The sequence below is a fragment of the Bufo bufo genome, chromosome 9, assembly GCF_905171765.1.
Source record: "Bufo bufo chromosome 9, aBufBuf1.1, whole genome shotgun sequence".
Taxonomy (NCBI): Eukaryota; Metazoa; Chordata; class Amphibia; order Anura; family Bufonidae; genus Bufo; species Bufo bufo.
In genome coordinates, this window is record NC_053397.1 from 195784111 (window position 1) to 195796359 (window position 12249).

Below are 12249 nucleotides of genomic sequence, written 5' to 3' on the forward strand. Positions count from 1 at the left end.
CTCTATATTATACTAGACCCCAGTGTATACACCCAATTTGAGTTTTGTCTTAGAGGTTGGTCCACACGCAGGGTATACAGAGCGCTGTAAACAGCAGGTTCACTTTTGAAATGTTAGCGTGCAGGCAATGGAATCTGTTTTACGTATAGTTTTGCATTATGACATGTAAGCCATTCCAAGCACAGAAATGGGCCTTTACATCATAAGCCCGTGTCCAAGGGAGTGACCCTCAGCCATCAGAACAAGGCTCCCAGTCATTTACCAGCAGCAGCTCTCACTATAGGGATCAGTGAGGGGAAGCCACCTTCAGGTTTGTGGAAGTTATAGAAGGCCGAGCATGCAGAGAACACATCAGATGGCAGGGCCTTATAGAACAGTACTCGTCATACTCACTTCAGTAACTTTCAGAATTGTGGTGCACAGCTGTATAAGCAGACCCTGGATCTGGGGAAAAGAAAAGTGGATTTTATGTCTGTTCTACCTTAAGCAAGCCATGATAAAGTATTGACTGTTATGGATACAGTGACATTCCTAAACTATATATTACTACCAGTGAGGCTTGCAAGTAACCCCGCTAACAAGGAAGTCTGTTATTACGATGTAAATGGTCCTGTTACACGGACTGATGATCAGGCAGATCAGGGACGAGCCTTTGCACAATTGCTCATACCTGATAATTGACTGTAAAAGGTGCCGGCAGTCACCCAACTAATGATCAGATGCTTGTTCATTATGTCTCCCTGCTGGCATACATACAATATGCAGCAGATGATCCTACCTAAACAGAAATTTATTATTTTCTATGGGGACAAGCGTCCGGTGTATTGACTGCCGCGTGTAGATACAGCACTCAGCTCTGCTGATGATCAGGAACGTCTGCTTCTTTACAGACAATCTGCCCGTGTAAGAGAACCACCAAATCCCTTTACCAACAACTAATTAAACCCTGACAATACACCCAAAAGCAAACAGGATACATCAGATAGGAGCGAAAGACTGTTCATCACCGTCAGTCAGATGAACTATGCAGTCATCATATGATCCTGTACTGCAGAACCTCCATGCAGTCCCAAATTTAAGTTCAAGGAAACTCACCTTTGTTAAAAAAAAAAAAAAAAAAAAAAAGCCATTACTGACAGAATTCCTAAAAAAAAAAAAAAAAAAGGAGAGGATTTAGCATGTGACAAAAAACACCAAGAAATTAAGCACAAGGTGATGAGAAGCACCATCAGTGAAAGGTTCTCCTTCATTCTTATTCAGAGAGATTCCCATTGATTAAATATTAAATCATCACAGTGCCAGGTAAAGTATAACAGGTTATCCCATGTACTTACCCTGAAGGAAGTCCTGAGATTCTGGGGTGGGGAAAAAAAAATAAAACTTTGTTAAAGAACTAATGGGTATAAAAAATTAATGCAAAGCTTTGACAGGTTTGCTTCAGTGGCATAGCTTTGTAGGAATACACAGCATCTGACATCCAGATCAGACTGGAAGGACGCCTACTACACCAATAAGGACATAAGATGGAAGCCTCAGTTTTATGAAAAAAGTTGTCAGAAATCACTTCTGTCCACTACTCTTGAACCATCACTGGCTTTTGTCAGGTCTAGCGTCTTCTGTTACTCAGCAACTTACCAATGGATTGAATCAGATCTGAATGGAAAGACTTCATTGTGCAACTGCTGGAAGAAGAAATACACACGTCAGCAGATACTGGGTAAATATCTATACTAATATGAAGAAAGCCCCTACATTCAGAGACGTTGGTAAACATCATGGGGTATCAGATGTCCCTACCAACATAATTTTCATCATATACAAGCTTCCAGGGTAAAATCAATTTAATCTCATTAGAAAATTGAGGTGCCGAGCATGCCCACTACTGCTCCATTCACCGTCTAGACCAGTGTTCCTCACCTCCAGTCCTCAGGACCCACCTATCGGTCATGTTTTCAGGATTCTTCGTATTGAGCAGGTGATATAATTAGTGTCAATGCACCAAGACTTAGCACAGGTATTCTGTGGGATAGTCTGAAATCATGACCAGATGGTGGGCCCTGAGGACTGGAGTTGAGGAACACTGGTCTACACACTGCCGGATAGCCAAGCACAGTACAGTCAGTGAACAGTGTGGCAGCGTGCTTAACTGCTGCTCCATTTTAATTGGGACTTTGACCCCTCAGTGGATGATTGGTGGGCATCCCAGGAGTAAGACCCTCAAAAACATCAAGTCATCCCATTTACAGTGGGTAACTTTGTATTCAGAAGACCCCTTTAAAGGGCTCTCCAGTCTTTACAAAGATTGCCAATCCTCAATATAAGGCTACATGCACACAACTGTGTGGCTCAGTGTTTTGCGGTCTGTTTTTCAAGAATCTGTTCTGTATGGTGTATACAGTAATTACATAGAAAAAATTGGGCTGGGCATAAAATTTCCAATAGATGGTCCCAAAAAAAACAGAACGGATACGGAAGAAATACGGACGCACTTCTGTATGTTTTTTGTGGACCCATTGACTTGAATGGAGCCATGGAACGTGATTTGCGACATGTTCTATCTTTCAACGGAATGGAAAAGCTTAAAGGGAACCTGTCACCAGTTTTATGGTGTCCTAACTAAGGGCAACATAAATAAGTGACTGATTCTCTTAGCACAATGCTGGGTCACTTTCTTTAATTGACGCAGTCAATCTGCCAACATCTTGTATTGAAAAGCTCCAGCTGATAATGATGAGTCCTGAATATTCATGAGCTCCTGACTCTCCCCGCCTACCTGCTGCTGATTGACAGTTATTTTCCATATGAATCAGCAGCAGATGGGCAGGGGAGTGGCTATAGCTCTGAATAAAAAAAACGCTGGACTCAAATCAGCTCATTAGCATGCGGCATCTTTGTGTGTATATTATGAGGTAACCATCTGTCACACCAGTAAGTGAATACATCTAAGGCACTTTTTAGTAGTTAGATTGTATATAATTAGATTATAATCAAATATCCACATGACAGGTCCCCATTAATGCATACAGAGTGCATTCTTTTTTTGCAGAACCATAAGGGTCTATTCACACATCAGTAGTTCTTGGTCCACATCAGTTCTGCAATTTTGGGTCCATCCCTGTTCTGCATTCATTTTAATGGGGCCACAAAAGATGTGGACAGCACAGTGTGCCACCCCACAAGAGAATTTCCTATTCTTGCTTGCAGTCAGACAATAGGCATTGCTATGATAGACTGCACATGGCTGGTCCTGCAAAACTTTCAGAAGTCTACATGGACCCTTAGTCATCACTAGCTGACTGGCAGGAGGCCAACACACCACTGATCAGTTCAGTGTCAGCACTGGAACAACCGAGCCATCAACCTTGTAGGAGAGCCCATTACAACAGCTGTTCCCATTGAAGTCAATTGAAGCAGCGCTGGAGTAAGGAGCTCCCTCCACTACAAGGCTGACAATGCTGTGAAGTTCCAGCACCAACTTTCAGCATCAGACCCTCACTGATCAGCTAATGGCCTACACCTTGAGGATAGGCAGCAAGTAAAGACTTAACCCTTGAAGCATGCAACATTCACATTGTTGTTACATAAGGTTTTGCTTTTGACTAACAGACTTGCATTCTTACCTGCTTCAGCGCCCAAAAGATGTTCTGACCTGCAAGATTTGAGATGGAGGATTAGAGTTCAGTTCATGGAGAAGTCTAGCTCGTGCCTTAATCTGGCAGGTTCTCAGAAAAAAGTGGAACGGTTGAAGATATAATCATCCTTCATCATATGGCAGAATCAGTTTCATCACTGTAAACCAAGACTAACCAATAGCAGTTTTAATGAAAAGCATGTTACTTACCAGGTTTAGCCAAGCAGTGCCCCGAGCACCTAGAAATGGAGAAGGTGGTTAATGGGGCAAGTGCTGCAAGTAACACCAAGGTAGGAATAAGGTTTGGGGTCAGGTCAGTACTTGATAGTCCACACACACAGATTCAGGTCAGACATTTACAGCATCATGAGTAACCCCAAGGTTAGGCCATGTTACAGATTAGTGGCTGTGGCATTTTACATGCAGGTAACGGAGATAATAGCATGAAGGCACAATACGCACAGCTCCTGCCCTCGGTAACCGCTACTACACATTGCCAACATGCAGGGAAGCTACAGAGCCCAGTTCTTAGCACCTAGACAAGACTATGGCTTCCAAACTGGCAGCAAGTCTCAAACAATCCCAACTAGACATCAGGTTTCAATTATAGCTGAATGCAAATTCAAGGCTAGGGACACTTGGGAGACTTAGTGGAGTGACTACTTAAATGGTCACCAACTTCTACTACTGATTTTATGCAAAGCTGTGTAAGAAGCCCCCCATAATTGCTTTCAACTTTGAAAAATGCCTTATGTGCACCATGACTGATCATTTCTGCAGGAGGACCACGTTTCACATGTCCATGCTCACTCCTACCCCTCCCCATAGACTGCATTAACTCAGACTACATAGGAAGTTTAAATCTCAGCACAAGTGCTTCATTCACATACAGGTCAGTACTTCTCTATTATCCTGGGGCTGCTTATGAATGACAGTTAGGAAGGAGATTCTCCTCTACTTTGTGTGTGCAGTGGATGGCAGCTAGTCTCTACCCAGAACAGAATAACGTGTGAAAATACTCAAAGCCAATATAAAATTAATATATTGGCAAAAGTCTCATTTTAATATCAGTGTGAGGTTTAGCCATATATTGTCAATTGCATTTACCACTGTAGTGCAGCATTTTCTATGAGCTAGTCTCTACCCACCACATCTGGGAGAACTGCAAACTAGACATTCAGCAAGCAGAGGAAACTGCTAACAAAAGCCAGATACAAGTAATATAATGGCCAGAAATCGTGTTACTCCTCATGTACACACTATACTACTGATACTTTAAATATCATACTACTAAGAGCCACACTTCATGGTCACATTGCTACCCACAAATCAGCTGAAATCAAACCCCGGCAGACCATCGCCACCATTGTTTGCAAATGTCATACCGCTAGTTGCTGCAACCTTATTACACAGTGAACAGAAGACAACCTACCGTGCCCTTTCACCAGGATCTTCTCCGCAGGCCCTTGAAAATCGCAGCACTAAAACCAAGTAAGATCACACAGTAAGTTACGCAGGGTTTAAACACCATGACAGCAAATACTAAAATACAAGATTAAGCGGTCTGCTTCAGTGTTAAATTATCCGCACAAACAATTGGAGACCTGATTCATAGTCATCAGTCATCATTTACAGACCACTTCACTTTCAGTTACTTTTACCATGTGTCTAGCACTGATAGTGGGCATGAACTTGTAAGCAATGCCAGGCTGGCAGCTAAACTTGGCACAGAACCAAATGGGCACCTCATCTGTTTGCTGTAATAAATTACATACAGCAGCGATCAGCATCCTTCAGCTGCTCTGAAACTATAGCTCCCAGCATGCATGAAAGGGATTCTGGGAGTTGTAGTTTCAGAACAGCTAGAGGTTGCCAAACCCTGCCATATAGGCTACGGAAACTGTCCTATCCAAGTTATGGCACTATATAACCTGCACACTACTGTGAAGTATCAATCACAAGGTCCTCTAATAGCTGCCATTATATAGCAATAAGGGCCAGATACTTACTCCGGGAGGTCTCCAGTGACGTCCGTTGGGTTGCAGGGCAGGCTACATATGACACATTCCACTTCACAAACGGTTAGGTTGCCTAAAGAAATAGTCAATGATTAGCTACAGCAATAAGGCTGCAAGAGGCTTATACAGTCTTAGGCCTCTTGCACACAAACGTATTTTATTTCAGTTTTTGCAGAAGGTACTCCGTGTGCATTCCGTTTCCGTACCACTAAAAGCTAGAACTTGCCCCATTGTTGCCCGCATTACGGACAAGGATAGTACTGTTCTATGAAGGGCCAGCTGTTCCGTTCCACAAAACACGGACGTCACCTTTTTTTTTGCGGACCACAAAATACATAGTTGTGGGCAAGAGGCCTTAGGATGACTCAGATAGGAGCGAAAGACTGTTCTTCACAGAAGATCAGCTGAACTATGTTTTCATCATAGACATCCTGACAACTAAGGCAGAGTGCTGAAGTTATACATACCGGAACGTCCAAGCCCTGTGCCTTCAAGTAAACGACAAGTCTGGAGAGGAAAAATAAAATTTTTATTTTATATAAATACCATAAAGTGTAAACTCAAAGGAACAGATGAATGGTATCAGAGGTGTTCTAGTAAGATGAAGTTTAATCCCTATTCACCATCCCAGTATAAAGGATTACTATTAGATCAGTGGGGTCTGACTGCTGGGACCCCCCCCCCCCCCCATCCACAAGAACTGGGGGGGTCACAATTCTGAAAGTACAAACGCACAGCCATCTACAGCAGTCTTCTAGAAATAGATCTGCAGCGTGCACGCTTCACCTGCTGGTACATTTGTTTTGAGCGCCAGCAAAGTTATGGGGCCCAGTTCTTACGACTACAGTTACCATTGGTCAGACCCCCACTGATCTAATAGTCACCCCCTATCTTATGGATAGGAAAGAACTTCATCTAACCAGAATTTTGCATTCAAAAGAAACAGCTTCCAAGTCAGATAGAGCTAATAAACAAACCTCCATGGGAAAGTCAAGTTTGTAACAGCATCATCATGTTGGGTTTTTGTCCTGAACGTTGCAAAATCCCATTAGTGTGCAGCAGGGAAAAAGCTAGTGCACACGGCCAAACTAATCTCAGTTTTGTCACCTCACCCACTGTAAGGCCTCATGCACACAACTGCATGGATTCTGTGGTCAGCAAAACATGGATTACACGTCCATTTTTTGCAAACCCACTGACTTTAATGGGTCCATGGGCCACAATTTGCAGCCAAGTATAGGAGATGTTCTATCAATCCCACAGATCTGACATGTGGAAAGCACGCCGATTTTCCATGTCAGTTCCGCAAAATACAGAACACATTCTATTCTTGGCCGCTAAACGCAGTCCACAGATCCACTGAAGTCAATGCGGGTATAAAAAAAAAATGACTCCGTATTTTGCAGACCACAATGCAACCATTTCCTTTTTCTGCAATTAATGGCATATTCTGGTTACAAGAAGTTAGCCCCTATCCACAGGACAGAGGATAACTACTAAATCTGCAGGGGCCCCACTACTGGGACCTTCACTGATCACAAGAATGGAGCGGCTGTCCTCAGCCATCTGATGCTCCCATAGGAATCAGTGGAGCAGCAGCATGCATTCCGACCAGGTGCTCAAACCATTTCAGGGAGAGCTCCACAGGGTTTGGGGCCCCCATTCTTGTCATCAGTGGGGGTCCTACTGCTGGGGATAGTTTTGTAACTAGAACACCACTTCCACAGTAGGTTCTCAACCTGGTTTATAGACCGCCATCGCTAGTCATTTTATAACCAGAAGAGCTTGCTGCCATGTACACCAGACCTTACATTAGGTCCCGTCACTAACCTACAGTAATACAGTTCTGAGACAACACTTACCACAGAAGCTTCAAGTCCTCAACTTGCTGCGAGACCTGCAAAAGGTTTATTGCACGATTACAACAAATCCTGCAGCCAATGATTTAATCACACACAGAGCAGCGACACATCAGATAGGAGCGAAAGACAAGCGTATTCATCACTGTTCCATCAGCTGAACTATGTGATCATCATTGTGTCTTGAGGAAATTTAACAAAGAACAGACTGTAGTTAAGAGGGTCTGTGGCCAAGTTGTGAAAGCCAGGGATAGTCTACATGGTGGCCCAGAAGTATGGAGACACCTGAAATGGAAAAGATAGGAAATGCCATCGTGTGGCTAAAAGGGGGGACATTTGTGAGGCTTAGTCCAACTCTGGCCATTTTGAAAGCCATCATCTTGAAATAAAGGCAAGTCACAGATTTGGATTTCTCAGATACATATGGCACATCCACCCATTCCCATTTGAGAATATATTGACTTGGTTCCAAGATGGTGGCTTCCAAAATTGCTGCCGGCATGGTTAGAAGCCCAAAACATGACTGGAAGTGTCAGCCAAACCAGAGACAGTCCTTTGCAGACTGCACTGTTCCTCATTAGTACAGAGTAATGATCGGGTTGGCCGAGAGACCTTTGAAGGAGCTCTTGAAAGGCACTTGTTCTCCTGGTGGAGAACATTTAGAGGAACAGTACCATCCACGTGCTGCTTCAAAGGCATGTCAACAAGCCAACTAGAAGCCTGCACTGTATGGATGAGCAGCAAGAACTATGAAGTCAACTAATGGAAGTACCTGGTTTGGCTGTCATCTAGTCAACTGAAGGATCTCATGGATCAGGTTGTTGTACCCCCTATAGGTAGGATGTCCGTTTTCTCTTCTGACGGAAAGCCCTTCTGCATCACTTTGCCAGAGAACACTGCATGTGAGACTCCATACACCACCCGGGACTCAGCAAGACAACAGCACCTTCCCTGATCTTCAGCACAAGTGTTGCTGGTCACTATTCCTACAGACGCCCATTTCACAACTCAAAATTCAAGCAACTGAAGTCTTACCATAACCATAACAATGCAGTTCTTTAATAAATGATTGCGGTAAGTTACAGACACTAACCTTCAAGCGCTGACTCCGCCATCTTGGGTTTAAGCAGCCATTCTTGAGCTAAAAATGAAAAACATGATGAATAAGCACGGCCCACGCCCAAGTCCTCCACAGCATTTACCTACACTGCATCAGCACAAGAACTGTCCCTCATTCTTTTTCAGAGAGATTCCCATTGATTAAATCAAGTCATCATACACAGCGTCATAAGAAGTCCGTATATTACAAGAAACAAACTTACCCACATGCCTGACATCACCAGACCTGGAAGAGAAGAACCAAGTGTCACAAAGGAGAAATATCTGTCCATAGACACAAAGTGACGAGCGTCTAATGCCTCAGAATAAGTATTGGTGGTAAGCTCTCTCGTCATCCTGACAGTCAAGAGTAGCAAATAGGCGTCATCAGCGGCATTAGAGCGGCCTGGTTTATGTCACTGCAGATGGACTGTTCCCAAACACTAAGGGGGTCACTTATGACTCCCTACCCCAGTTTCTGGTGTAAAAGTCACACTGCACAGTTCTACTTTTTAAATGCTGGTGCACCTAAATTTAAGCCCATACAACACCGAGAGGTGGCGGGGTGTGTGCGTGACAGAGGCAGGACAATAAGCCCCAGCATTCAATCCTACCAGCGTAAATGGCGATTGAAACCTACTTCAGTCCAGGAGTGGATTTAACGCTCAGATAACAGCTCATCACAAATGAAGAGCATCCTCCAGGATTGCAGGGGATGGAAATTTGATAAAACCCCCTAAAGGTATGCATGGCACAAATGTCAATGATGTAGGCCGGCTACACGGCGCGGTCCTAATCCTTTAATAAGAACCCCCTGTGGCTCGTACATTAGCATTGGTACATGACCAAGTCCTGTGCTCGTACCCAGAGACACTACAGACGAGCCACAGTATCGCAAAACTTGCCAAAATGGTGGCACCTGCTCAAAACAAGTTTTGCATTTAAAGGGGTCTGACTGGTACATCCGACAAAATGTCCTATAAAAGCATATGGGCAGCGGCCATGTATACATTATATCCATAGGGAGTTATGTGCCCAATGGAGGCCTGAAAAGGCTGCAGCACAATTTTTTTTTTTTACATTTTTAAGCCAACACCTGGATCTGAATATTTTTGTAATTTCATGTGATTATTTTTTTTAGCATAGCTACTAAACTATTCAATACTGTATCTGTAGCACCACCTGCTGTTTGGTCTTATTTCTATCCACCTCACAGAGGTGGTCGCAGACATGACTGGAACTTGTAGGTGGCAGCATGACGGCAGTACTGCATATCTCCCTAATTAAGTTAAATGGAAGATGGAACTTCAAGCAATTGAAGTCCACACTGACTCAACTTTATTCTGGCTGCTACAAGGTCAGGGCGCCCTCCCTTGACATGCATATGGGCAGGGGCATCCTCATGAGGCCCACTGTATATAAGGGATCTGCTAAGTAAACCGGCTGCAGGACTGTACAAGCTATCCCAGGACTCAGATGCAGAGAAGCAGGACAGGACTTGGGACTTACACTGATAAGCAGGTCCATGCCATCTTCAGTGGTGTCTGCAAAAAAATAAAATAAAAAATTAAATACTCAAGTCTTTATCCAGGCCAATACATTGCATCCTAGAAGCAGTGACAGACACTGAAGATATAGAAAGCCTGAGGGCCCTTTACATGTGCAAGTATACCCCCTGAACATGGGGGTTGTCTCGTTTCAAGAGTAAGCCGGACCACCAAGATGCTCCTGAAATGTCATTGGTGCAGTAGTGACATGTCCACAACACATGACTGCTGCAGCCAATCACTAGCCTTGTCAGGTGCACCGCCAAGGCCGGCAATCGGCTGCACAGTCACGTATGGTCAACATGAGTCGCTGGATAAACACAGCCCAGGTCTGTAAGCACTTACTGTTCTATCAGGAGGAACCCAGGGAATTGTCCCCATTTACCCCGGAAACTGGACAACCCCTATGTGTAAAATAACAGCTTAAGGCTACTTTCACACTTGCGTTGTTCTTTTCCGGCATAGAGTTCCGTCACAGGGGCTCTATACCGAAAAAGAACTGATCAGGTATGTCCCCATGCATTCTGAATGGAGAGTAATCCGTTCAGGATGCATCAGGATGTCTTCAGTTCAGTCGTTTTGACTGATCAGGCAAAAGAGAAAACCGTAGCATGCTATGGTTTTATCTCCGGCTAAAAAGACTGAAGACTTGCCTGAATGCCGGATCCGTCCTTCCAGTATGCGCATGCGCAGACTGAAAAAAAGGTGAAAAAATAAATGCCGGATCCGTTTTTGCCGGATGACACCGGAAAGACTGATCCGGCATTTCAATGCATTTTTTCGACTGATCAGGCATTTTTAAGACTGATCAGGATCCTGATCAGTCTTACTAATGCCATCAGTTAGCATACATTTTGCCTGATCCGGCAGGCAGTTCCGGCGACGGAACTGCTTGCCGGATCTCTCTGCCGCAAGTGTGAAAGTAGCCTAACAATCAGTGCTCATTAAGGGTGGGTGTTGTCCAGGATTAGAAAAACCATGGCACAGCCCCACCCATAGAGCATTTGCGGTATTGCAGCTCAGCGCATTAACTGCAGAAAAGCTGAGCTGCAATACCAGCCAAGACATGGGCAGGGAGTGGTTGGTGCTGGTTTTTGGAAGCAGACAGACTTGTTTTTCTAACTCTGTATAATTCCTTCAAAGAGGTCCACTAAGGCCAGGATACCAAGGTGTCATCACCAAACTCCAACCATCTAAAGGCACAGCACTGGTGCCAGCAAATCCGTGGCAACTGCAACCACAAGCCTTTCCTGCAGCAACTGAAGCCACAAATGATAAGCAACTAAACTGCACCCCTCTGATCACACATGGTGGAAACAGGAGCTCAGGTTGTTTGCTTCTCAAACCAAGAACATTGCCAGCTGTCCTCAGCACCTCCAATGTCTACCAAGGACAATCTGCAAGTGCAGAGATGGTGGATCCCAATTCTCACCCAACGCAAAAGGTCCCCCCAAGGCCTACATACAGGTGACCACCAGCATAAAGTAGTCACCCACCCAAAGTCCTTCAGAACCCCACTGATGTCCTTACAGCCTGCTCAGAAACGTTGGCATTCATCACTCTCTCTCAGATGTCCCTACCAACATTATTTTTCATCACAGTCAGGCCAAACAGGAGGGCAACCTGGATTCCTGCCACTAACTAGAACAGACCAGCGGGGGAAGGGTTAACCAGCACGGCGGGCAAGAGGCCAACCTAATCCAGTGCCATCCTGGCAGAGGGAAGGCGCGGCGCAGCGGAGGAGAGACGGGGACGTTATAAAGAGACGAGAGGAATGAAATGATAACGAGATGAAGCTGCAGCGCCGCATTTAGACCCGCAGGCCAAAAGCCCCACTCACCAATCTGCCGAGAGACGCAGGCGAAAAGGAATGCTCAGAGCCGTGGCAGCGCTTTATATAGGCGACAGCATTCCGGATATGACGTCAGGGATGGAGGACGTTCTAGTGGGCGGAGCGCGCAGTCTTTTCTAACTGGAATGGTCGCCCGCCGCCATGTTATTGGTTAGAATTTTTTTTTTTATAAACTTTGGGAACCAACGAACGAAAGGATTTGACAAAAAAAATTGTTCATTTTGTGAAATGTACGAAGGATACG

The 12249-nt window shown here is 44.6% G+C and overlaps 1 long non-coding RNA gene and 9 other non-coding genes across 11 annotated transcripts; all 10 read right to left on the reverse strand.

Moving 5' to 3' along the window:
* Positions 1-59: 59 nt before the first annotated feature.
* Positions 60-12082, reverse strand: LOC120979477. Of its 2 annotated transcripts, none has more exons than XR_005774296.1 (14): positions 11994-12082; positions 10116-10150; positions 8831-8853; positions 8602-8649; positions 7512-7546; positions 6117-6156; positions 5641-5722; positions 5064-5112; positions 3842-3870; positions 3621-3649; positions 1636-1679; positions 1335-1355; positions 1096-1144; positions 60-444 (listed from the first exon to the last, which is right to left on the reverse strand). It is a non-coding gene; the product is annotated as an uncharacterized LOC120979477 (long non-coding RNA). The 2 variants fall into 2 exon arrangements; XR_005774295.1 differs by having other exon boundaries at positions 1636-1682.
* LOC120979925 lies at positions 970-1046 on the reverse strand. The gene has a single exon (XR_005774425.1). It is a non-coding gene; the product is annotated as a small nucleolar RNA snR60/Z15/Z230/Z193/J17 (small nucleolar RNA).
* On the reverse strand, positions 1222-1300 carry LOC120979904. The gene has a single exon (XR_005774403.1). It is a non-coding gene; the product is annotated as a small nucleolar RNA SNORD79 (small nucleolar RNA).
* On the reverse strand, positions 1529-1596 carry LOC120979942. Its single transcript, XR_005774441.1, has one exon. It is a non-coding gene; the product is annotated as a small nucleolar RNA SNORD75 (small nucleolar RNA).
* On the reverse strand, positions 1746-1822 carry LOC120979918. Its single transcript, XR_005774417.1, has one exon. It is a non-coding gene; the product is annotated as a small nucleolar RNA SNORD74 (small nucleolar RNA).
* Positions 3720-3795, reverse strand: LOC120979916. Its single transcript, XR_005774415.1, has one exon. It is a non-coding gene; the product is annotated as a small nucleolar RNA SNORD47 (small nucleolar RNA).
* Positions 6007-6082, reverse strand: LOC120979923. The gene has a single exon (XR_005774423.1). It is a non-coding gene; the product is annotated as a small nucleolar RNA snR60/Z15/Z230/Z193/J17 (small nucleolar RNA).
* LOC120979921 lies at positions 7613-7693 on the reverse strand. Its single transcript, XR_005774421.1, has one exon. It is a non-coding gene; the product is annotated as a small nucleolar RNA snR60/Z15/Z230/Z193/J17 (small nucleolar RNA).
* Positions 8714-8793, reverse strand: LOC120979903. The gene has a single exon (XR_005774402.1). It is a non-coding gene; the product is annotated as a small nucleolar RNA SNORD79 (small nucleolar RNA).
* Positions 11682-11763, reverse strand: LOC120979917. The gene has a single exon (XR_005774416.1). It is a non-coding gene; the product is annotated as a small nucleolar RNA SNORD74 (small nucleolar RNA).
* Positions 12083-12249: the final 167 nt, after the last annotated feature.